This window comes from Sphaerodactylus townsendi, linkage group LG10 (genome assembly GCF_021028975.2).
Source record: "Sphaerodactylus townsendi isolate TG3544 linkage group LG10, MPM_Stown_v2.3, whole genome shotgun sequence".
NCBI lineage: Eukaryota > Metazoa > Chordata > Lepidosauria > Squamata > Sphaerodactylidae > Sphaerodactylus > Sphaerodactylus townsendi.
The window spans coordinates 11,341,422-11,366,715 of NC_059434.1; the positions used below are offsets into that span (position 1 = coordinate 11,341,422).

Here is a 25,294-nt window from a genome sequence, read left to right on the forward strand (position 1 = left end):
ATAATAATAATAATAATAATAATAATAATAATAATAATAATAATAATAATAATAATTAAAAAAAACGAACAACAGCCATGGGCACCATTCCAAAAATGCTAAAGAACTGGCATCTGAAATCAACCATAATTATTATTAAATTTTGTTTGATAACTGGCTTGCTCAGGGTAAAGTGTAGAATGACTGGGGAAGGCAGTGGGGAGGGGTAGCCGGGCTTTTGGGGAGGGGTAGCCGCTGAAGTGAGTGCCATCCCCTATACTTCAAGCTATATTTTATTCTGTATTTTAGTTACATCTTCGTTTAGCTTGTTTATACCATCTTGACCACGCTTTGTGATACAATATTTTATGCTTTTCGCCATCTGATGTTTTTGATAATTCTGTAGTATTTTGTACTGTTTTAATTGTATTTATGATTTTAAGTTATGGTTACCGGTTTTATTTGTAAGTTTTAACGTATTGTGTACACCGCCTAGAGCCCTTTGGGGGTGGGCGGCAGAATAAATTTAAATGAACGAACAAACAAACAAACAAACAAACAAACAAACAAACAAACAAACAAACAAACCATCCCGAAAACATAATCTGTCTCACAAAGGGACCAATCAGTTATTCTCAAGGGTCAGCCACAGGGCATCGAGGTCAAGATCTTCCCCTAATGTTGACTCCTGGTGCTGATATTGAGAGATTTGTTGCTGTTGAATGTGGAAATTCTCTTTAGTCACCCTGGCTGGTAGCTGTTGATAGACCTAACCTTCAGAATCTGTCTATCCTCCTTTTAAAGCTGGTAGGAGTGCCAAACAGAAATGAGCTGAACTCTGCAAGGGAAACACTCATATGAAACCAGGAGCAAGCTTGACAAAGGCTCATTCCGCACATGCAGAATAATGCACTTTCAAACTGCTTTCAGTGCTCTTTGAAGCTGTGCGGAATGGCAAAATCCACTTGCAAACAGTTGTGAAAGTGGTTTGAAAAAGTGTGTGGAAGCTGTTCCTCTGTTTTCGGATTTGGCCAGCAGAGGGAGCTGTTTCTTTAGATCTCCTGAAGTTGCTTTCCAAACCCTGCTGACAGACTGCAAGGGCCTCAGAAGATCTGTGTGTCAGATATCAGGTCACTGCTGGATTCCTATAAAGCAGTCTGGAGAAGGTAGAAGGGCACAGGACACATAACACGGATGAACTGCAGAGGAGGACTGAGTCCTCCATCTCAGCCACTTTCTCCCAGAGGGATTGGATTAGGAGAAAAATGCCTGGGGAAAGATGTTTGCAAGGAGGAAGGAAGAAAGGAGGAACAGGATTCAGTTCCCTGTAGTGTGTTTAAGATCCTCCCGGTGCTGCTATGAATTTGCAAACCCCAATTGGGCCATGCCCCCATTATGCCCAGGGTTTCCAACTCCAGGTTGGGAAATGCCACAGAGATTTGAGAGTAGAACCTGAGGAGGGTGAGGGTTCCAGACAGTGATGGGATCCAAAAATTTTACAATGTGGAGTTTCCCATGGTGGTGGGATTCAAAACAGTGGCGTAAGCGCCAATGGGGATGGGCGTGATGAAGCGTGGTAGTGGCCAAAAGGCATTTCAGAGTGATGGCATTAATAATTTCTCCCGTTACTGTAAAAAACGCTTACTGTAAAAAAAAAAAGGTTCCCCTGTTCAGCTGGTATCTTTCTGTCCATAACTTAAACTCATTATAGCAAGTCCTATCGTCTACTGCCAACAGAAACAACTACTTCTCCTCTAATTGACTGCTTGTCAAATACTTAATACTTTCAAATACTTAATTTTGTTTCTAGAAATCAAAAGAAGGATACTTTCCTTAAACAAGGAACTTGATCATATTTCTAAAACATGTTTTTAAAACAGCCCAACAGGGAGAATTATCCCGTTTTCTACCTTCGCTAACCATCCACATGGGAAACAACAGGACTTTATGATTTTTGGACCGAATGGAATTTCCTACTTGGAAAAGCAGACCCAATTAGTAAGCCCCTCTCGACACACACAAATAATTAGTAATCCACTCAAGGGGAACTGGGTAGGGAACACCACTGGATCCCACAACTGGTTTACTGAGGAGGGAAGGGAAGACACTGTGATGGGGTATAATGCCATGTGGTCTACCTTCCAAAGCAGCCGTTTCTCCAGGTGAACTGATCTCCATCACCAGGAGGTCATCTGAAATCCCTGAAATCTCCAGCCCACCTGGAGGTTGGCAGCACTTGTTATGCCTTTAATATTGGGGTTCTTTTAAACCTGTGCTTCTCAAACTTCTTTACTTCCATGAACTCTTTCTGCATAGGTTTATCTTCTCAAGAACTCCTTGTTTTATAGGTAACTAGCGGGCCCAGCCACGCGTTGCTGTGGCTGACTCTGGTGAAGTGGAAAAGAAAGAAAAGGGGAAGCGAACAGTTCGAACATGTGTCATTGCACAATGATTGCAAGGGAGGGGCAATGGGCCCCCCTCCCCTCCCTCTCTCCCGTTCCCTTGCATGGCAACCCGGCCGGTCCCTCCCTAACGTTCCCCTTCCTCTGCTAGGGTGGGTGGGCCATGTGCAGGTGGCTGGTCCTGTCCCTTTCACTTCGTTCCCTTGCAGGCGAATTATCTAGCGTAAAACACACTGGGAGGCATGAGCTATGTTGTGTTCAAATTTCAGAGTGTTTGGTCCAGCAACCCCCTGGTCCAGCAAACCCCTCACCTTCCCCTTCCTCCGCTAGGGTGGGTGGGCCATGTGCAGATGGCCCGCCCCATTCCTTTCACTCCATAAGGCAGTGGTTTTCAAGGAAGGCATGGTTGGTTCCCTTGTATTAGAGGGTGTTGCTTTGACGGCCAGCAGATGGCGCTGTTGCGGAACAGAACTGTGGTTCCAACTGTCACAGGTGTGGCATGTACACAATAACTGACACAGTTGTGACATGTACACAACAGGAGGTGTGGAAACAGTATGGAAACCTGGCCGTACACGAATGCGACGTTGTGTGAAAATTTCAAAGCAATCGGTCCAGTACTTTGGGAGATTACCTGTCAGCAGAAAAATGCACTGATAGATTTTTATAGAGAGAGATTTTGGAAGAGTGCTTTGGGGCGCACACTACTGCAGGGTGCATACGCCACTGAGGTGCACCAGTGAAATCATGGTCTGGTCTACTGGGCCTTCTGATTGCTTTGGGAGGATGGACCAGCACCCCTCTGCAGCTGCAGTGGAAAAGCTGTGGGGATCGGTCAGATTTCTTTCACGAAAGTTCCTCTGTCATTACTGATCTTCTAAGAAAGCCCAGATAAGTTTCCAAGGATAGTCCCCCAGAAGACTGCTTGAAAACCATACGGATGTTTTATGGTCTTCGTTGGGCATTTTTTGAGTCTGTCACGCCTCTTGGGTTTTTAGGCACGAAGCCTTGCTAAATTACATTCTGTCGGCAGAGACTGGGATCGAAGTGGCGCAGACAAACTTGGCACATCTCTGCGAAGAGAGGCCAGTAAGTAAACATGTTCACAACCTTTTTTCCATTTTAAGTCTTTTCAAACGTTGCCAGTAGAGCCGTCTGAGCCCCTCTCTCTTTCCTCCCAGGATGTGGCAAAAAGATACTTGGCAACGGACTGCGTTTGGAGATATTATAATTTTTCAGTTTCACAGAACAACGCTCCTTCGTTTGGTATGTATAGTGCCTTCTAAAAGACAGCTCTGCCTGTGGGCTCTTTGGAAATGCAAAATGGCTATTGCCTGATAGTTGACAGCAAGCAGCAGGGTTCTAATCAAGAGGCAATGCCAACAAGTTGAAGAAGAAGAAGATGAGTTTGGATTTATATCCCCCCTTTCTCTCCTGTAAGGAGACTCAAAGGGGCTTACAATCTCCTTGCCCTTCCCCCCTCACAACAAACACCCTGTGAGGTAGGTGGGGCTGAGAGAGCTCAGAAGAACTGTGACTAGCCCAAGGTCACCCAGCTGGCATGTGTGGGAGTGTACAGGCTAATCTGAATTCCCCAGAGAAGCCTCCACAGCTCAGGTGGCAGAGCGGGGAATCAAACCCAGTTCCTCCAGATTGAATACCCACCCCGAGGCTCGCCAACCTCCTACGCCACTCCTGCTCCCTACCAGTGGCTAATGCTAGCCACTGGTATTTGTGACATAACTAAAGTTACCAACCTCCAGGTAGGTCCTGGAGATCTACTGCTTTTGCACCTAATCTCAGACAACAGAGATCACTTCCCCTAGAGATGTCTGTTTGGAGGGTGGGCTCTGTGACATATCCCAATGAGGTTCATGTCCTCCCAAAACCACGTTCTCCTCAGATTCCATTTCTAGGACAAAGAAGTCCAACACTGGGGTCTTCCTCTTTCTCATTTTCCTCACCTGGAAGTCGCTGTTTCTTGGGGGAGGGCGGTTAGTTCTGCAAGTGTTTTGCTCTCTCTAGTGGCTGATTCAATACCAAACATGTTCATGTCCAGCATCTCTCCCTGCAGAGTTAAACTGCAGCATTTCATGTAAGATTTAAACCTGTGTGGTATCAAAATGACCACTAGAGGGACCAAAACACACGCTGAACAAGACACACATACTCCCAAAGACAACAGTGAGAATGTGGGAAAGCACACCGGCGCTTGAGATCTTTCATTAACCTACATGAACCTATTCATTTTCCACAGCTTATTTAAAAGTAGGAGATTTCTACTACTACGGATATCAGAAGCAATCCAAGGACTCCGGATATATCCTTTCGTCTGTATGCCCAAGCAGCACTGGACGGAGATGCACAGGTGGGTTGCTGTTAGTTAAGACACAAAAATGAAATCACCCACTTCCTGAACCGATCAAGGGGATATGACCTAAGGCTTTACTGGGCTCTTGGAGGTCCATATGGGGTGGCTCTTCAACCCCTCCTACATTTCACACAAAGAGGCTAGTATTCCATACTACAGCAACGAAGAGGCTCGTATTCCATACCGTAGCAAGGTATTAGATAAGTTTATGTAATGGTGTCTCAGAAAATCAGCAGGAGGGAAGGTGACACAGTATAGCCTGATCTTGAGAGATCTCAGAAGCTAAGTCAATACTTAGAAAGGTCAGTAGTTAGAAGGGAGACCTCCAAGAAAGACCCTGCAGAGGAAGGCAATGGCAGACCACCTCACTTGCCTTGAAAGCCTCTTGCTCGGGTAGCCATAAGTTGGCTGTGATTGGATGGCATTTTGCACACCTGTAAGGCTGATTCCGCATGGGTTAAAAACAGCAGTGTGAAAATGGTGTAAAAGGGTTTAAAACGAGGTAAAAGGGTTTATACTGTTTTCACACCATTTTCACACCACTGTTTTTGGCCCTAATGGAATCAACTAAGAAAAAAATCAGGAAATAATAAAATCAATAAAGCATATCACTTTTTGTTTGTCTAATGCCTTTTGTCTAATGCCTTTTGGCTAAAATAAAGCTATAGAAGGTCAAGAACACATAATCTATTAAAGTTACAATGTCTCATTTTTTTTCCCTGTTTGAGAATCTATTTGAGGTGAAGTGAATCATTTGTTGTTGTTAGAGTGGCCATTGACCCTTGAAGGATTATGAGTGCTCCCCACCACCCTTTAGTGCGGAATTCAGCCAAAACAACACGTTTGAATTTGACTTTCCTTATAAATGTTACAAAGGATCCCTCCAGCACTTCAGAAAGAGTGTTTGTAAATATAAACATTTAAAAATACCCACACTATAAGCATTGCATTGGCATAACAATTCTTACAAAATAAAAATGCAAAAACTTACAGAATAAAAATGCAAAAACTTATTTTTTGATGCTGTCAAGTCCGTTCAGGAATGGGTTGAGCATACGGACAGACTACCTGTGGGAGAGGGAGAGGGAAAGGAAAGGGGGCCTGTCATCTGGTCGTGGCTCATCCACCTTGGGGGAACGGGATGGAGGAGGAGGAGGGGGGAAGAGAAAGGGACCTGTTGGAGGCACTTTACCAAGGGGTACTGATCAGTTGGAAGCATGGAAAACCTTGCTTTGACCTAAGAAGGCTTTTCTGGCAGTCACCCCCAGGGAATACAAAGGGACTTAATTCTGAGCAGGCTCACTTAAGATTGCTGTCTTTGTCAGTGCAATTCAGAATCTTGCTAAAGGGATCTCTGGGGAGACGATCTGACGCTGTGCAGAATGACAGAAAAGAAAAGAAACGTTTGCTGTCACAGGCCCCTTCCGCACACGCAAAATAATGCGTTTTCAAACCACTTTCACAACTGTTTGCAAGCGGATTTTGCTATTCCACACAGCTTCAAAGAGCACTGAAAGCAGTTTGAAAGTGCATTATTCTGCATGTGCGGAATGAGCCTGACAGTTTCTACATAGTGGACCCTTTTTATGATCTTTCTCGCAGCAAAGGTATAATGCCGTGTCATTGGAGCTATGCCAGGACAGCTTGGGTCACCGTTTTCCAAGCTGAGCACTTTGGATTTAAAATGGGATCAGTGCAACATCATGAATGCAAATAGAAAGGCTATAATGTTGAAACTGGAATGGCAATAACAATAATATATAGTATATTTTTTCTCCCCAGGGGTTCTTTAACTTGGCCCTTCTTCTGGAAGAAGGTTATTCCATCCCTGATCATATTTTAGATCGTTTAGATATTGAAAGGACCACTGATTCCAGTAATATATCTATTCTTCAAAATCTTTATGAAAGGTGAGGCTGTTGTCTTTCATGCCTTATGTTGCAGGTAAAGTATTTGGCTCTAGCAGCAGTGGCGTAGTGGTTAAGAGTAGGTGCATTCTAATCTGGAGGAACCGGGTTTGATTTCTCGCTCTGCCGCCTGAGCCGTGGAGGCTTATCTGGGGAATTCAGATTAGCCTGTGCACTCCAACACACGCCAGCTGGGAGACCTTGGGCTAGTCACAGTTCTTCTGAGCTCTCTCAGCCCCACCCACCTCACAGGGTGTTTCTATAAGTTTAAACAATGTTCCATTGAGAGCCAGTGTGATGTAGTGGATGGAATACTGCACTAGGATCCCGGGAGGCTCCAGTCCAAATCCCCAGTTCTACCATGGCAACTCTCTGGGTGACCCTAGGCCCATCGCATATTTTTAGCCTGACCTGCCTCATAGGGTGGTTGTGAGAAAACTGAGGAAGGGGAAATAAATCTTCTCAGCTTCTTTGTGTCCCAAAAAGGGAGAAAACTGGCATTTAAATAAATAAGTACAAATGCAACCATTTCCCATTAATTCTCATTAGTTATAGACTTGAATTGAGCAAACTTCTTTTGCTGTTCTAACAAAAAGGTATTCAAGGTGATGCACATGATTGGTTTAAAAGCCCGATGAAAATATAACAGTTAGGAGGCTGTGTGTGTCCCCTCAGTAGGGAGAAAAGGCTTGTCACAATGTCTTCACAGCCCTAGTCCAGCATTCTGTGTAATGTTGAAGAGACCTAAAACAGTGGTTTTCAAACTATATTCTGAGGAATATTCCTTAGAACACAGGTGTCAAACTTGCAGCCCTCCAGATGTTATGGACTACCGTTCCCATCATGCTGGCAGGGGATGATGGGAACTGTAGTCCATAACATCTGGAGGGCCGCAAGTTTGACACCTATGCCTTAGAACAGTGGTGGCGAACCTTTGGGACTCCAGATGTTATGGACCACAATTCCCATCAGCCCCTTCCAGCATGGCCAATTGGTCATGCTGGAAGGGGCTGATGGGAATTGTAGTCCATAACATCTGGAGTCCCAAAGGTTCGCCACCACAGCCTTAGAAGCTTTTGAAGGCTGTTTAATGAGAGGATAAACAAAGTAGGCAAGCTTCCTTAAAGGACAGCACACCCACCACGGGGTCTGTATGTTGTCTGCGGATCTCCCTGAGCACATACCACTCCCCCAAGCCTCAGTTTTGGTGTTCCATGCATGTTCCATTTCCCCCCGCAGTGGCTCGCTTCCCAGTGGGATTTCCTGGGAGCTTTCTGTGCTTACCCGATCTCCCTGCTGCAACATGAGCCGAGTTGAGCCTCCGTTTAGCTTGTCCGTTGCTGATTTCCTTGATGGCTTCCAAACTACTCTATGGTTCTCCCCCCCCCCCCCCGCCACCTCTCCCCTTTTACCTTCACCTTTGCAGATGATCAAGAGGGCTTTTTTAACGTTAAGCACATGGACATTATTAGATCTACTGAAATAATTGTTTCTCATGTTAGATCTAGCATTATTTTGATAGATCTAATATGGTCCATGTGCTTAAGCCCTCCTGTTCATCTGCAAAGGCGTAGATAGAGGAGAGAGGCTGGGTGGAGCCAAAAAGCCCAGAGGGAAAAAAATAACACTGGGCTATTTTTTTTGGTCTTCCTTACAAAGCGGGGGGAAAGGTCACTTGTTGCCCATTCTCACAAACACTGGAGATTATCTGACCTGCTCTGCTGTGTGTGTCCGAGGGGTGGGGGGAGGTGTCCATAAACTCTGCCACAAAGAGAATTTACCTTCACAACAGGGCAGAGCACCTGTGTGTAATTGACCTCAGTCTTTCTCCATAAGAATTGATGGCAACCATTCGCTCTGCACAAAAAGGAAGACACACATCCTTGTGGCGTAGTGGTTAAGAGCAGGTGCATTCTAATCTGGAGGAACCGGGTTTGATTCCCCGCTCCGCCGCTTGAGCTGTGGAGGCTTATCTGGGGAATTCAGATAATTCACATGTCAGCTGGGTGACCTTGGGCTAGTCACAGCTTCTCAGAGCTCTCTCAGCCTGTCCAACCTCACAGCAGGGTGTTTGTTGTGAGGGGGGAAGGGCAAGTAGATTGTAAGCCCCTTTCAGTCTCCTACAGGAGAGAATGGGGGGATATAAATCCAAACTACTACTACTACTACTACTACTACTACTACTACTACTACTACTTCTTCTTCTTCTTCTTCTTCTTCTTCTTCTTCTTCTTCTTCTTCTTCTTCTTCTTCTTCTTCTTCTTCTTCTTCTTCTTCTTCCCTGTCCTGCTGCACCCACTTAAGAATCACAAGACTGCTCCTAGCAGCGTTATGAAGCCTCCTTCAGCATACCTGCCAGGCTGGGGCTTATTTTCCATCTCCTCTAGACAGAATATTGACAAACGGCTTGTATATTATATGCCGATGACTTATTTCTTATTGTCTGCAGGTGCTGGAATCATAGCAACCAAGAATCAATTAGCCCGTGCATGTTAGCTTCCTTTTATCTTCACCTGAGAGTTTTTTGGAGGAATGTTTTGCCGTCTGTCCTGGTGCGTACAAGTCCATTGTCCTTTGAATTGAATGTCTGGCATTTGAAGCCCGTAACTAATGTCTGCTTTGCAATTGCCTGCAGATTTACTTCCTGGGCTCCTTGATCATCTCTACATTGGTGATTGCACTTGTCATGCGGCGTTCTTCAGCTCTGCCAGGTAGGTTAACGGCGCCATCCAGCTGAGCCACACGCAAGGGGCTCGGCACTGCTGCCCTGAGCTGAGAACCTCTTAACATTGATTTTGTACTGTTAAAAAAACAGTGGAAAATCCATTCAACGGGTCCCAAAATTAATGTTATTTTCTTAATCTTCAGTATTTCCTCCCAGAGACTCACAGCAGCTTACACTGTTATTCCCTACTGCTCCATTTATCCTCACTACAGCCCTGTGAGGTCGATTAGACTGAAAGTATCTGGCCAACCCAGGGTCATCTATTGAGAGCCAGCGAGGTGTAGCGGTTAAAAGCAGTAGACTATAATCTGAAGAACCGGGTTTGATTCCCCACTCTTCCACGTGATCATCTGACCCTTACTGGCAAACTGGATTTCTTTCCCTGCTCCTGCATGTGAAGCCTGCTGGGTGACCTTGGGCAAGGCACAGTTCTCTCTGAATTCTCTCAGCCCCGCCTACCTCACGATGTATCTGTTGTGGGGAGAGGAAAAGAATGAGTGTGTAAGCCGCCTTGAGGCTCCTGACAGAAGAGAAGGACGGGGTATAAATCCAAATTCTCCTTCTGTTATTTATGGTGGTTAGAGGAAAGAAGAGGAAGAGGAAGAGGAAGAAGAAGAAGAAGAAGAGGAGGAGGAGGAGGAGGAAGAAGAAGAAGAGGAGGAGGAGGAGGAGGAGTAGTTTGGATTTATATCCCCCCTTTCTCTCCTGCAGGAGACTCAAAGGGGCTTACAATCTCCTTGCCCTTCCCCCCTCACAACAAACACCCTGTGAGGTAGGTGGGGCTGAGAGAGCTCCGAGAAGCTGTGACTAGCCCAAGGTCACCCAGCTGGCGTGTGTGGGAGTGTATAGGCTAATCTGAATTCCCCAGATAAGCCTCCACAGCTCAGGCGGCAGAGCTGGGAATCAAACCCGGTTCCTCCAGATTAGATACATGAGCTCTTAACCTCCTACGCCACTGCTGCTCCGGATCTCGCTAGGTTTTCCACCAGGGATGTGAACTTAGATCTCCCCGTTTACCTGTTTATCCTTGCATCAGTCCTGTGAGATTGATAAGGCTGATAGTATCTACCCAGCCCAAGGTTACCTATTGAGATATGTAGTGATTAGAGGGATGGCTCTGGATCTCCCTGGGTTTTCAACCAGGGATGTGAACTTAGATCTCCCTGTTTATCAGAGGCAAAGGTAGAAGGAATATTCGGGGTGACTCAACCAGGTGGGTTAGCATCTTACCTGGAATGCGTGTAAGATCAGGGTTTGGCATCTTGGCCTGAAACAAATCTGCTTTTGTAACATCCAGCCTGATGAAGGGCCCCGGAGAGCAATAAAACTCGCACAACATTTTGTGTCAATTTGATCAAGTTCTAATAAAAGGTATTACATTAATTTCTTCCTCGCTTTTGAATCGGGGTGGCCATGGATTGGTAGTACAGTGTATTATGTGCATACAGAAAATCCCATGGTGAACCCTCAGTGTCAGGATTGATGCTACCCTGCAGGGATGTTGTTCCCTGTCCCCATACCTGGAATGCTGAACAACTTCACTATTGTCTGGCAAAGACGCCAAACCACTCCGCTGTGAGTTCCAAGATGATTTCTGCTCACGTAGCAACCAAACCAGATATTCTGTAGAGATGTTTTATATCTAAAGATTAAGCCAAACAATTAAAACTCCAGTACATTCTCTGTTAGGTCCAAGAGTGACAAAATAACAAAACTTAACTACGTAACACATAGAATCACTGCGTGAAGATAGTAAATCTTCTGTAAACAGTCTGATAATGTAGGTCCCTTCTGCACACGCAGCATAATGCACTTTTCAATCCACTTTCAGTGCACTTTGAAGCTGGATTTTACTATGTAGAATAGCAAAATCCACTTTCAAACAGTTGTGAAAGTGGGATCCGACAATGTGCATCTATGTCCTGTATGTGCAGAAGGGGCCAATGAGCAGAAAAATAATCCAAATTATGGCCTAATACAACACACTAACCCAGTGGTGGCGAACCTATGGCACGGGTGCCAGAGGTGGCACTCAGAGCCCTCTCTGTGGGTACGTGCAAACAGAGTGCCCCCTCCCCCAAGCATTACATCTAGGCTGGCCTGGGTCAGCTGGGAAAACTAAGACTTCGCTTTTGGAGGGAAGTGCAGTGTGTAGGTAACCCTGTTAAGCCGCTTCGTTGAACCCACCCCTGATTTTCATGCGTGAAAGAGACTAAAGCATGATTGGTGACCTGGGAGTAAGCTCGGTTGCTGGCAATGGGGCTTGCTTCTGAGTAAATCCTCCTAGGGTCGTGATTCACCCGTTGGAAGAGTTGCATGTAGCCTTAAAAGCAAAGCCACCATCTACCACCAAGCTTACTCCCGAGTAACGCATGCCTCGGAGCCAACCATTTTTTCTAAACTAAAACCTCAGTATTCAGGTTAAATTGCCGTGTTGGCACTTTGCGATAAATAAGTGGGTTCTGGGTTGCAATTTGGGCACTCGGTCTCGAAAAGGTTCGCCATCACTGCACTAACCCAAGCATTAAGGAGGTACGTCAGGTAGGTAGGCAGGCAAGAGAGAAAGAGAGACTACTCTAAGTCCCTATACCCAATTTAGGATTTGGCCTACAATGTCAGATGATACACTTCAACCAATGACATTCTTCCCCCCATTCTAGATGGATTGAGGGTCCTATTGCGTCTTCGATTAATGGATTTTGGATAAACGCTGCCAGTTGGAACAGACAATGCTAAGTGGTCTGATCTGATGGAAGGCAGTTTCATACACTCATCTCTTCTTTCAAATTGCCTTAATCTAAAACGCCACAGTATTTTCTGTGCTTGCTGTTACTGGGTATTTTTCCCCCTGGAATTTATGCTGTATACCTTTTCCTAATCTCTTACCCAAATCCTCAAAGCAAAAAAGCTAGGATTACATCAGAGCTTTACTAGTCTGCTTGGTTTTTTAAAATGTTGTAGGGTTTTATTTTCAACGGATATTATCATTCCTTTTTGAGCGCGACTTGTCGTTAGCATTCCTTTTTTGAGCATGGGGACGTCTGAATTTGGTCAATAACTGGCTTCAACCTGTTTACCCCCGTAGCTAGCTAAAACATTCCGTTGGGTTAGGTAAAGAAGGATCTCTAGTAGAAAATTAACGTGGCAAGATAACAGGTAGGAAGAACAGATAATTTTGTTTGCAGGCCTCCTCTTTCTTATCCTCTGGCACTGGCTAATTGTTTTACAGTGCCATCTTAAGGTCACAGACCTCGAAGGGAACTCCTTTCAGCTCGTTGGCTCTTACTCCAGAGCGGTCCACGAAATGAAATGCAGAGGCAAGGAGCTGAGTGTCTTCCGCATCTCACTCCCCAAGTTAACAACAATGTGCCGTTTGAAGTCTTCTTCTGAGAAATTAAATGAAGCATGCCTAGAGAGGCTCTAGTGCAGTGGTGGCAAACTTTTTCGAGACTGAGTGCCCAAATTGCAACCCAAAACCCACTTATTCATCGCACAGTGCCAACATGGCAATTTAATCAGGATACTGAGGTTTTAGTTTAGAAAAAACGGTTGGTTCTGAGGCGCGCGTTACTTGGGAGCAAGCTTGTGGGTAGTCGTTGGCTTTGCTTTGAAACAACCATGCAACTCTTCAAACAGGTGAATCAGGACCGTAGGAGGGTTTTCTCAGAAGCAAGCCCCATTGCCAGCAACCGAGCTTGCTCCCAGGTAAAGGATCACGCTTTAGTTTTTTGCATAAAAATCAGTGGGGTTTAACAGCGCTTAACAAGGTTACCTACACTGCTTCCCCAAAATAAGGTCTTAGGTTTAATGCTAATAATTGAAACCAGCGGCCCAGGCCAGCCTAGATGTGTGTGATGGTGAGGGGGATTCCCTCCCACATTCACTTAATTCTGAGCGTGCCCACAGAGAGGGCTCTGAGTGCCACCTCTGGCACCCGTGCCATAGGTTCGCCACCACTGCTCTAATGAGTGGCTTCCTTTTTAAACACTTGTGGAAAAATCCAACAGGAAATCCAACTAAAGCCTGGAAAAGACATCTGAGAAAATAACAAAATTCATGTGATACCTTTTATTACAGCCCTCCAAAAAGTTAGGAAATACTTGGAGATGTTAGGGTTGGAACCTTAGGAAGGCAGCATTTGGGAAGAAGAGGGGCTTTAACTTCGGGGCATAATGCCACAGAGTCCATCTTCCAAAGTGACTACATTCTCTAGGTGAACTCATTTCTATTGCCTGGAGATCAGCTGTAATAGTAGAGGATGGCCTCCACTCTATATCTGGAGGTTGGCAACACTGCCAGCTAGGCACACAATTTCACCACCACCACTACCATCATCATCATCATCATAATTTATAGACTGCTCTTCTCCTTGTAGAAACCTTTGAGCTTCTCAAAACTCTTCATCAGATTAGATCAGGCTTGTTCTTATGTTCTTATGTTCTTACTAGCGCCATCTTTGAATGGTACACTCTTTCAAATACTAGTTCTCACTCACATCCAGATGTTGACTTTATATTCTTGTGCTTTCCAACAGTCTCTCAGACGCCAACGTTATTATTGCCTGAAGAAGCTCAAGCTGAATATTCTTCCACAGAAGAAAATACAAATGAGACCCACTCAGCTAAGCCAGAAGAGTCTACTGTTACAAATGATTCGGAGGAGAATGGCTTAAGTCCTCAGCACTTGTGCTCCAGTAGCTGAAAATATAGTTTTCCCAGTGAGTGGCATTCGGATGACACCCGAAGACAGTACTGTTCTTCCTTTCTGGTTAATGGCAAAGGCCCTCTAAGGAGTCAGGTTTTATTGCAGAAACAGACTCTACTGCTGAAGAAGTGTCCCATTTTGCGCCATCTCGTTTGATGAAGTTTGAAGAAGACTTCATTCCAAGTTTGCTTGCTGAGATGAAAGGCTGATTCTGGGCCTTTAAACATTTGGAAAATAATTTATTTTCAGATTTAGAAACTGTACAGATGTGAAATTAATTGGTGGGGAAGGAGATTTCTGTTCTGTTTAAATGGAATCGGGGGTTTTCCCGTTAACTTGGCTAGCTTGGACATATCAGGACTTATCTAAACAGTCCATCAAAACATATTCCAGCCTCATCTTAGCCTTTGGTGGGAGGCCAAGAACTACTATGGTTTCTAGAGCAATAGCATGACATCTATTGCATATGTAAAAAGACAGATGTTAATTGTGCTACTGGGAGATCGTCTTCTCTGCATTTTGGAAAATTAAGAAAGGCGGGTGTTTAAAGCACTATTGAGGAAGAAGGGGATCAGCACTATTCAGGGAACTAAAGAAAACACTGAAAAAAGAATCATTGTATTCATGGAATGGTTGAGCATCGCTTCTGAAAAAGAAGAAGAAGAGTTTGGATTTATATCCCCCCTTTCTCTCCTGCAGGAGATTCAAAGGGGCTGACAATCTCCTTGCCCTTCCCCCCTCACAACAAACACCCTGTGAGGTAGGTGGGGCTGAGAGAGCTCCGAGAAGCTGTGACTAGCTCAAGGTCACCCAGCTGGCATGTGTGGGAGTGCACAGGCTAATCTGAATTCCCGGCAGAGCTGGGAATCAAACCCGGTTCCTCCAGATTAGATACACGAGCTCTTAACCTCCTTTCTCGTTTTTACCATTTTTACCTTTCTCGTTTTTACAGTTTTTAAAGGGCTTACATAAGTATCCTTGTGCTTCAGTGGTAAGATATCCCAAACATTTTTACAATTTCAGTTTAAAAGTTCTGAATATGGAAGGGAAAGCTACATCCATCTCCAGAAATGATGTCACAGAGCAACAGTTTGTGGCACTGTGTTAAAAATAATCCCATAAAGCCCTTGTAGCTGTAGAAACACTAGCTGGCCCTTTCCTGGCAGATTAATATTGTTGGTAGCCTGCTAGGTTGTCTCCATCAGGGGTGTTATGTTGAGGCTATTTGGAAAATCCATGTCTTTCCCCAGGAACACATACATTTCTGTAAAGAACACACACTTGTTTTAGGTTACTAAAATGGCACAGAGACAGGCTGACACGCCTTATCCATGCACATCGTAGCCTTGAACCTAACTGGGCATTGTATACACAGGAATTGAGTACCCACAATTGTCATCTGATTGGATTACATCTGACACAGGGTGGGGACCAGAGGTGGGATCCAGCAGGTTCTCACAGGTTCCCAAAAGTAGGTTACTAATTATTTGTGTGTGCCGAGAGGGGGTTACTAATTGGTTATTTTGCCACGTGATTTTTGCCCTAGTTATGCCCCTCCTCTCAGCAGTAGCACGCAGAACTTGAAGCAGTCTAGCAGGAGGTGCACCGGCGTGCGTGGCAGCCTGCGCCTGCGTGCATTCGTTTCCCGCCCAAGGACCGGCGCAGCGGCTGCTTTCCTTGCCACAGTCCCGCCCAGGAATGCCACGCCCCCATCGTGCCCCGCCCAGCCCCATTGGCGCTACACCACAGTTTGAATCCCACCACCATGGGAATCTATCACTAACATTTTTGGATCCTACCACTGGTGGGTACACATACCCAACCTAAGTGAAAAGACCCATACATTCCATGAAATGGTACAAAAAATTGTATATGCCAATAAAGGCTTGTGTTGTTGTGGTACAAAAAATTGTCAAAGCAAAATCCCTGAATTCACAATCCAACTAATCCTGAGATGGAATTGAAGGAATCAGCTTGTCACTTGTTTGAAGCACTTTGAATCAATACCATATCAATGCTCCTGGAGAAAGGAGAAGTTCTGAGGGTTCATGAATTGATACATGAGCTCTCAAGTCACAATGCTGCTGTTGACACTCTCCTCCAGGAGAGTTTTGGTTATCAAATGCCTTCTCTTACTCTGCTTTATGTACAATAGTAAATGAAATTATTTTTCTATTGGTACAAATGGGCTGTCTGATCTGAATCTGTTTTTTTCCCCGGTTTATTGTAATAAGTCAACTTTATTGTAATAAGAACAACTTTCCCCCTAATTCTTATGGTTGGAATCGATCCTATCTTTACGCAAGACGTGTGATAAGAACATAATCTACAAGACCGTGGTCCGCCCTATAGCACTCTATGGGTCAGAGTGCTGGCCTGTAACGAAAGAGGCTGAGAGACGACTCCATGTCATAGAAACATACATGACTCAGTGGACACTAGGTGTATCCCTCCTCGACCACATCACCAATGATGTGGTCTGAAAACAATTTGGCATCATGCTCATCGAGACAAAAATGAGAGAGAGGTGCCTGCGCTGGTTTGGCCATGTCTGACGAGCAGCCCCGGACACTGTCACCAGCACTGCCCATCACGTTGAGGTTACTGGTCAGCGGCTACGTGGATGGCCAAAGCAACGTTGGCAAGATACCATCAATGCGGATCTGAAAGTTACAGGCCTGCAACCAGACATTGTGCTCGATCAAGACAAGCAGTGTTTAGAAATCTGATCAGCGGACCCTGCATTAGTGGGACAAGAAGAAGATGTAATAAGATCATAATCATTGAAATATGTTAAGTTGCACCAAAAAAAGAAGAGAAAGCAAACATCTGTATCCTAATTTCTTGCTCCACTAGAAAAGACCATAGCTGTGTATGTGTTAAACGCTGTCAAGGCACTCCCAACTCATGGTGACCTGATTTCATGTCCCCCAAAGATGAAGCCATGGCTTTCTCGATTGAGTTAATTCATCCCATATTGGGTCTTCCTCTTTTCCTGCTGTCTTCTACTTTTCCTTGCTTTATTGTCTTTCTAGTGAATCTTGTATTTTCATTATGTGATCAAGATCCTATCACCTTAATTTGAGTTTTTTAGCTTTCAGGGAGTGTTCAGGTTTGATTTGTCTTTTTTCATAGTCCACAGAATACAGAAAACTCTCCTCCAATGCCACATTTTGAGGGAGTCTGCTTTCTTCTTGTCATCTTTATTGCCCAACTTTCACACCCATGCATAGTAATGGGCAGTGAATTATGTTGATCTTGGTCACCAGCAACACATTTCTTTGCAGTGGTTATTATAATAGGTCTCTTTGTCCCTACTTACCAATCACTGGAATGCTGTATGTAGACTTCCATTCTATCCCCTCTTACCTTTTCTCCTTGTCTGGCTTTAGCAATTTTAAGAGTCTCAGATCGTTTCCCCACTCACCATTTGCTGCGTGCTGCTCACGTCAAATAACACGGGAGCCTGCCGCATTCCCCACTACCTCAGTGGTGACCATGCAGCGACCCCAATTCTGCTGCTCTCCTTCCCCCTCAGCCCGTGACATATCTGCTCCTGGATGGTCAAGCACCTTTTGGGAGTGGGGAAGCCTGGGGGGTGACTCCAGGTTTGATTTTCCCGCTGCTGCTGGTGACAAGAGCCATCCGTCCAATTAGGATGCGCGCAGCCTGGGTTTTTATTTTTTTATTTTAAATGCTTAAAATCCACGTCTGGATGTGCAGACATTGATTCGTCCTTTTTACAATAAAAAAATCCTGCCCCAGCAGAACGCAGCAGTCAATCAGGACAGCCCCTGAGCGGATCGTGGGGAGTCCTGCGTAGCTGCTGCGTGACTGCTGCATTCATTGGACCAAGGGGGCGGAGGCTGTGGTGGGGACCAGGAACCCGCACTTAAAAGGTCCCGCAACAAAGGAAACCACAGCTTATGACCTCCATTTTGTAAGTGGGGAAACAACCTCAGCCATCATTCATTGAGGCTTTTCATTTCTTTTGGCTACAAGCATGGTCTTTGCATGGTTTCCCACTAAACTGGGAACAGGGAACAAGAAGGCTTTATTGGAAAATAGCTGCTGACCAGGAATGTCTAATTGTTTTGACATATCAATACAGAATAGCATGTTCATATTTTAAAAATCGAGAATTGACCAGGATGCTGTTTTTATGTTTAGTGTTAGGAAATAAGCAGAGCTGCTGAGTTGTCTAAATACGGGAATAGAAGCCTGAAGGGACAGATAATGAGAGCCAGTACATAAAGTCCAACAGCGAGGGAGAAACCAAACAGAAGACACCAGTGAACATTATCTCTGGACACTATGTCTCTCCACTATCAAGTACGTTAGTTCCTTAAGAAAGTTTATCTAAACTTTAATCAGTTGGGGCACCTTTGCTAACTTATTCTGCCAATAATCAGCAACATTTTTTAAACGTCAAAGTATCTAAAAGACAAAATGAGAGGAAACTCAGTCCAGTGATTTATGAGAGACAAAATAGGGAGTGTATGTGGTAAATAATGGGAGCATATGCTAGATGCCACAGCTACATTGAAACTCAGTGAAAATTATAGATCTTATAACAGGAAAATCTACTCTGTGGAGTCTACACCTAGAGTGAATAGTTTACTTTTGAACATTTAAATGAACCATTCCCTCATTTTTTGCCTGCTGGTATTACTATTTGCTTTCTCAATTTGAGACTGTTAATTGCAAACTATTATTTGCAAAATGTATGTCCCCTTTTTCTCTCTCTTAAGGACATTGTGAAGGCCGCACTCTATTTCCTGGGGCTAATAGTTAATGGTTAGTTGTGTGGTTTGTCATGTATTGTCACATCAACAGCTGAATAATTTGGATACATTTCATGTCACGTGACAACATTGCTTTACTGTAAAAAAACTCAGATGAAGAATCCTTGAACTATGGAGATTACGTAAACTGATTTCTATGGCGTGAGGCCAGATTCATGTCCATTTACAACAGCAGTTGCCTTAGATAACCTAAACTGCTCAGTGATTAGAAACACCAGCAGAAACACGCTTCAAAAAAGCCAAAACAAAGGTAGCTATAATTCATTCACTATGGAAAATAGTTATTTCATAATGTGTAATAAAGATAACCTTCGGATGGTAACTGGACATGGGGCACTTATGGTTTCTACTAGTTCAATGCTTGATGGGGCAAAGACAGCCCTCGAATGTCCAGGTCACTGGTGAAATAAGAAACCCGGGTTCCATTTTCTCCCTTTAGGAACTAGGCCAAGGGTTAGGGGAAAATAGATCGGTAAAGAACAGATTCTGAGAGCCAAACTAGATGTGATGAGCCTATTGTGCGCTTTTGCTCTGCCTTGCAGAAAGCACGTATTTCCTTCAGGGCATGTTTCCATTATGGTCACGTCCCCCCCTCCCCAACTTATTGTGCTGCAGATTTGACATTTCCTGAAGTTTCTAAAAGTGGGCAAACTGCAATGTTTTCCCTGTCCATACAGGGAAATAGAAGCAGCGCAGCATTTCCGTGCTTCAGGGTTTCAGCTCCTCTCCATCATACCCTCCACCCGCACAGGAGCAGTTCCATCCACTCCTTCTCAGGCATTTCTGGGGGAATTGATGGGCTTACTGTCCAAAAACAACCTGGGAGCAGAGGCAGGTTAAATGGTGACTAGGCTCACAGCAAGCAGTGGGGCACTTCTTCATATGTAAACAGAGAGACCCCATTGTGGAGCATGCATAAGGTGACCAGATTGTCACCTTTTAAAACCGGGACGGGGGTGGGTGCGCGCGCTGCCGCACTGCCTTCTGGGGCACTACCCTGTTTCCCGCCCTGTGACAGGGCAGGAACCAAGAGCGCCCCAGAAGGCAAAATCGGGACAGGTACAAAACCCCGCAGGACGTGGGACAGATTGGTGTAAGGCGGGACTGTCCCGCCAAAAGCGGGACGTCTGGTAACCTTAAGCATGCATAACAGGCCATTGTGGCCACCCTGAGAATACCAACACCATTTTAAAGTGATTTTAAAATGAAGCATGGTGCTCTCATTTCTCCCCACGCCTTTCAGGTGCCAAAAACGCGGGGGCGGGGAGATGTCATGGCACTTGTTAAAATGGGTGGGAATGAGAGTGCCTTGAGCTACTCCTACTGATCAGGACAGGGCCCTTGTCGCATTGGAAAATCACTGTTGTGGCTGCCATGAGGACACTGTCACATCCGGTTCCGACCTTGGAGTTCTTTATGCTCATGCTGCCATAAGAATTAATCTGTGATGGTCCACAACCAAATCTGCAAACTGTGAGGTAAATTTTCAATGGTGGCTGTCAGAAGCAGGGTTCCTTTTCCACGCTGCTGGGCTGATGCTAATTCCAGAGGCCAGAGTTCACCCCACCAGGGAAGGCGGAGGAGGCCCCGTTGCCCAGACAAAAGGGTCGGAAAGGACATTCAAGCCCTCCTCCGAACTTCACCTAGTGCAGGGGTCTGCAACCTGCGGCTCTCCAGATGTTCACGGACTACAACTCCCATCAGCCCCTGCCACCAATTGGCCATGGAACATGGCGGGGCTGATAGAGAGTATTTCTGGAAACACGGAGTTCTGGGCTCTCAGACTTCTCTGAGAGAGATCTCAAAATTTATGTATTATTTATTTTCTTCATTTATGTTATGCATTTCTCCCCAGCGGGGTGTATAGGAAAAATCCTCTGCACCATTTTAACATTAGGGAATAGACTGAACAAGCATCTTCTGTACAGAACTGTGGATCTTCTTCCAACCCGTTCTATATACTGTCAGACCCGCTTAATTCAACACTACGGGTCTCATGAGAGGCTACTGAAATATGGGAGCTATCCTAATTGGTAAGAAATTTATTTTTAGATCCCAGGTTAGAATTGCTGCCCTCCAGAGGGGGCTGGGAGGTGTCCCAGAATTACAGCTGATCTCCAGACTGCAAAAATCAGGTCCCCTGAAGAATTGCCAGCTTTGGTGGGTGGACTCACAGGTGGGATCCAGCAGGTTCTCACAGGTTCCCCGGTGAGTAGGTTACCACTATTTGTGTAAAGCGAGAGGGGGTTACTAATGGGTGATTTTGCCACGCGGATTTTTGGCCTTTAGCCACGCCTCCTCCTCAGCAGTAGCGCCGCAGAACTTGAAGCAGCTCCAGCAGGAGGTGCACCGGGCGCAGGTGGCAGCCTGGGCGCCATGCATCTGCTTCAACAAGGACTAGCACAGCTGCCGCCCCTGCCACAGCCCCGCCCAGGAGTGCCCCGCCCCCGGAATGCCCGGCCACCCCCTGTTGTGCCCCACCCAGCCCCATTGGCGCTACGCCACAGTTTGAATCCCACCACCATGGGAACCTGTTACTAAAATTTTTGGATCCCACCACTGGGTGGACTATATAACATTAAACCCTACTGAACTCTCTTTCCCAAACACTGCGCTTCCCAGGTTCCTCCCCGCCCCCACCCCCCAAATCTTCAGGGAGTTTTTAACCTGGAGTTAGCAATCTTATTGTACAACATGAACCAGGTCATTGGAAATGGTCATAAATGATTTGTGCTCACCCTTTGTGACAGCACAGAAGAGACCCTCACAATCAAAACTGCCAATTAATCTTCCATTTTGGGGACTCTATAATGTGCTAGCATAGCATAGCCTCTGCCCTGAGGGGCGATATGATTGACGTCTATAAAATTATGCATGGGGTAGAAAATGTTGACAGAGAGAAATTTTTCTCTTTCTCACAATACTAGAACCAGGGGGCATTCATTGAAAATGCTGGGGGGAAGAATTAGGACTAATAAAAGGAAACACTTCTTCACTAACGCAGGATTGGTGTTTGGAATATGCTGCCACAGGAGGTGGTGATGGCCACTAACCTGGATAGCTTTAAAAAGGGCTTGGACAGATTTATGGAGGAGAAGTCGATCTATGGCTACCAATCTTGATCCTCTTTGATCTGAGATTGCAAATGCCTTAACAGTCCAGGTGCTCAGGAGCAGCAGCAGCAGCAGAAGGCCATTTCTTTCACATCCTGCATGTGAGCTCCCAAAGGCACCTGGTGGGCCACTGCGAGTAGCAGAGAGCTGGACTAGATGGACTCTGGTCTGATCCAGCTGGCTTGTTCTTATGTTCTTATGTTCTTATTATTACCAAACATCGTTTCCTGCTGAAAAGGCTCAAAATGTAATGGCGTGACTGCTGGTCTTTTAAAGGCACTGCCCGTCTTTTACACTCATAGGAAATGGAATGTAGATGTTCTATTCTAGATATTGCCACAATAAATGTTTGCAGATGTATAGAAGGCCACTGGGATGACAAAGTTTAGCTATTACAGCTGAAAAACACCTTTGCCAGCAGTTTCTTTATTGGGCTGAAGTAATAAAAAAACCAGAAAATAAGATAAACACATTCAACCTATAGTTTAAGTGCCCCTCTTTAGTGGATTATTGCTAAAGAGAGCTGCTTGGGACCAAGCCCACCCAGATACCACACCTGACGATATTTGAGGTTAAGGGCAACTCAACTACATACACAACAAAACAAAAGGAACTCAGATGTGGTCCATTACTTCTTCTTACACAGCCCAATGCATACCTAATCAGAAGTAAGTCCCACAGTCACCATATCTCAAAAAGGATATTGCTGAGCTCGGAAAAGTACAGAAGAAGCCAACCAAGACAAAAGGAGTTGGCACACCTTTCCATGAGGAAAGGTTGAAGAGTGTAGGATAAGCTGACCAGACATCCCGCTTTTGGCGGGACAGTCCCGCCTTCAAAAAATTTGTCCCACGTCCCGCGGGTTGTTTAAATTGTGCCGATTTTTGGGAGGCTGCCGCACTGCCTCCTGGGGCGCAAGGCAGTGCGGCAGCCTTTCGCGCATGCGGCCTCAGGAGCACAGCCTTCTGGGGCTTGCCGTTTCCCACCCTGTCACAGGGCGGGAAACGGCAAGCCCCAAAAGGCCGTGCGCTCCTGCGGCTGCGTGCGCATGTGCGCGCGTGGCTGCCTACCCCCCGTCCCATCTGGTCACCTTAGTGTAGGATAAGGTTGGCATACCCCTGCCAGCAGCTGGGTATCCCCCATTTTGATGCCCCCCTATCTCAATTGGGAGATTTTCTTAAGGTTTCCTTATTGCTACATCTGATGAGGAATAGGGTAAGATATTGTAGATCTAGAACGAAGAGTCTGGTCGCAGGTCATCAGACTGCAATACTTGGCTTTTCTGCGCATGCTTGACTCCAGATAAGTCACGCTTCGTGTTTCTCCTGGCTGATTCATAGAAAAAAAACCAGCAAAACGAAGAAAAAATAGACAATTCACAGTGGAATTTATATAAACTGATTTATAAAAGAATTCCGGTCAGCTGTGAAGGTCAAGAAAGCTGGTGAGTGTTTTAAATTCTTTTTTTTAAAGCCAAATAAACAAGAGTCATGGCACCAAAAGAAAATTTAGCCACCAAAACAGATCTCACGGATTTTATATCGGAGATCAAAGGCACAATTAATACTTTAGAACAAACAGTTCCGGAGAACTTACTGGCAATGAGCGATGATATACAGACTGCAATACTTCTAAAGGACTGTTGGAGGAAGCAGAGAGTAACACCTACAGTATCTGTGAAATAAAATGGCTGGGATAAAACTGGAGAGATGGACTCCTCACTGAAGTCTAGCACACGCAAAATAATGCGTTTTCAAACCACTTCCACAACTGTTTGCAAGTGGATTTTGCCATTCCGCACAGCTTCAAAGAGCACTGAAAGCAGTTTGAAAGTGCATTATTCTGCATGTGCGGAATGAGCCTTGGGCCTGTTCAGGAAATCCCTTATTCCCCATAGTAAAAACAAGGGCCAGTAGGGTCATTTTACCTCAGTGCTTACTCCCAAGTAAGTGTACATAGGATTGTACCCAAGGACAGGGCCAACTAATGTTGGTCCTAAAATCAATTACCACAAATATGAAGTCTTTTCACCACCTTTTCTTCGCTACCTCCCTTCTTTCTGCTGTCCTCTTACGAACCTCTCAGTATGGAGAAGACGAGATAGTTTTTATATCTCACTTTTTCTCTACCTTTAAGGAGTCTCAAAATAGTTCGCAATCGCCTTCCTTTCCCCACAACAGACACCTTGTGAGGTTGGTGGGACTGAGAGAGTTCTAAGAGAACTGGGACTAGCTTAAGATCACCCACGTGGAGGAGTGGGGAACTGAACTCAGTTCTCCAGATTTGAGTCTGCCGCTCCTAGCCACCACGCCACTCTGGCTCTTAAGCTCAGCATAGTGAGCATGTCCGACATAGTGGTTTTAATTGCCTGCTTTAGAACACTGGATTTGGTGCTGCTGCTTTGTTTAGTAGCTTCTAGTTTTCAATAGACATAATTTCTAGTTCATGACCAGAGCCTCAAGGTCTGCTCAGCCATATTTTCTTTCAGAGGCCCTTCCCCTTGATCAAATGGTCTGTGTCAGCCTTTTTCCTGCAGCCTTTCCGTCAAGATCCAGCTGGCCTTTCTTTCCTCCACACAGGAATCTACCTCGGAATGTTATCGAATTCTGCATCTTGCCAGTCTGGTGTCAGAGAAGCTCGTATCAGGACAAGTGGTCGGCAAACTTAGTCTGGAGTCAGGCTGGGAAGAAGCATGTGCCTTCGACCACAAAGGAGGGAAGATAACAGAAAATGAATCACATGTCTCTGAGGGGGAAATGCTCGGCTTTCAGTTGACAAAGATCTTCTGGGAAGGCAGCTTATGCAGCGAGGGACATACCCCGGCTTCGCTATTGCTCAAACATGTTTGCTAAGCTAGAGATGACAATGTTGTCAGGGAACCTGGTCATCATGTTGAAGCCTGAGAAAAGGGTGGGGAAAAATCTAATGAAGAGAACTGCCTGGGAAATCCAATAGGATACATTCACAAGCAAGGCTGTCTAGGACAGCGACTTCCAGGGAGTGAGCTCTATTGAACACAGTGGAATTTACTTTTGAGTAAACATTCCTAGAATCATGCTAAAGGCTGCAAGGCTGAGCACACCTATGAGGAAGGAAGTTCCATTGGGTGCAGAGACACTTATTTCCAGCGGTGGGATCCAAAAATTTTAGTAACAAGTTCCCCCCCCCCCCCCCCCCCAGCAAAGGGGGCAGAGGCGTACCTGGGCAAACCCGAGACCTGGGCAAAACCTGAGTTGGATGCCCCCCCCCCCCCCGCATGGGAAGCCACCCCTCCACGACCCCAAAACA

At 45.4% G+C, this 25,294-nt stretch overlaps 1 protein-coding gene and 1 long non-coding RNA gene across 2 annotated transcripts in view; one reads left to right on the forward strand and one right to left on the reverse strand.

The window, feature by feature from the left end:
* The window catches only part of SEL1L3 (SEL1L family member 3), a 73,406-nt gene that overhangs the window by 12,731 nt on the left and 35,381 nt on the right, over nt 1-25,294 (reverse strand).
* On the forward strand, nt 3,379-4,681 carry LOC125439696. The gene is made up of 3 exons (XR_007245564.1): nt 3,379-3,470; nt 3,563-3,647; nt 4,639-4,681. It is a non-coding gene; the product is annotated as an uncharacterized LOC125439696 (long non-coding RNA).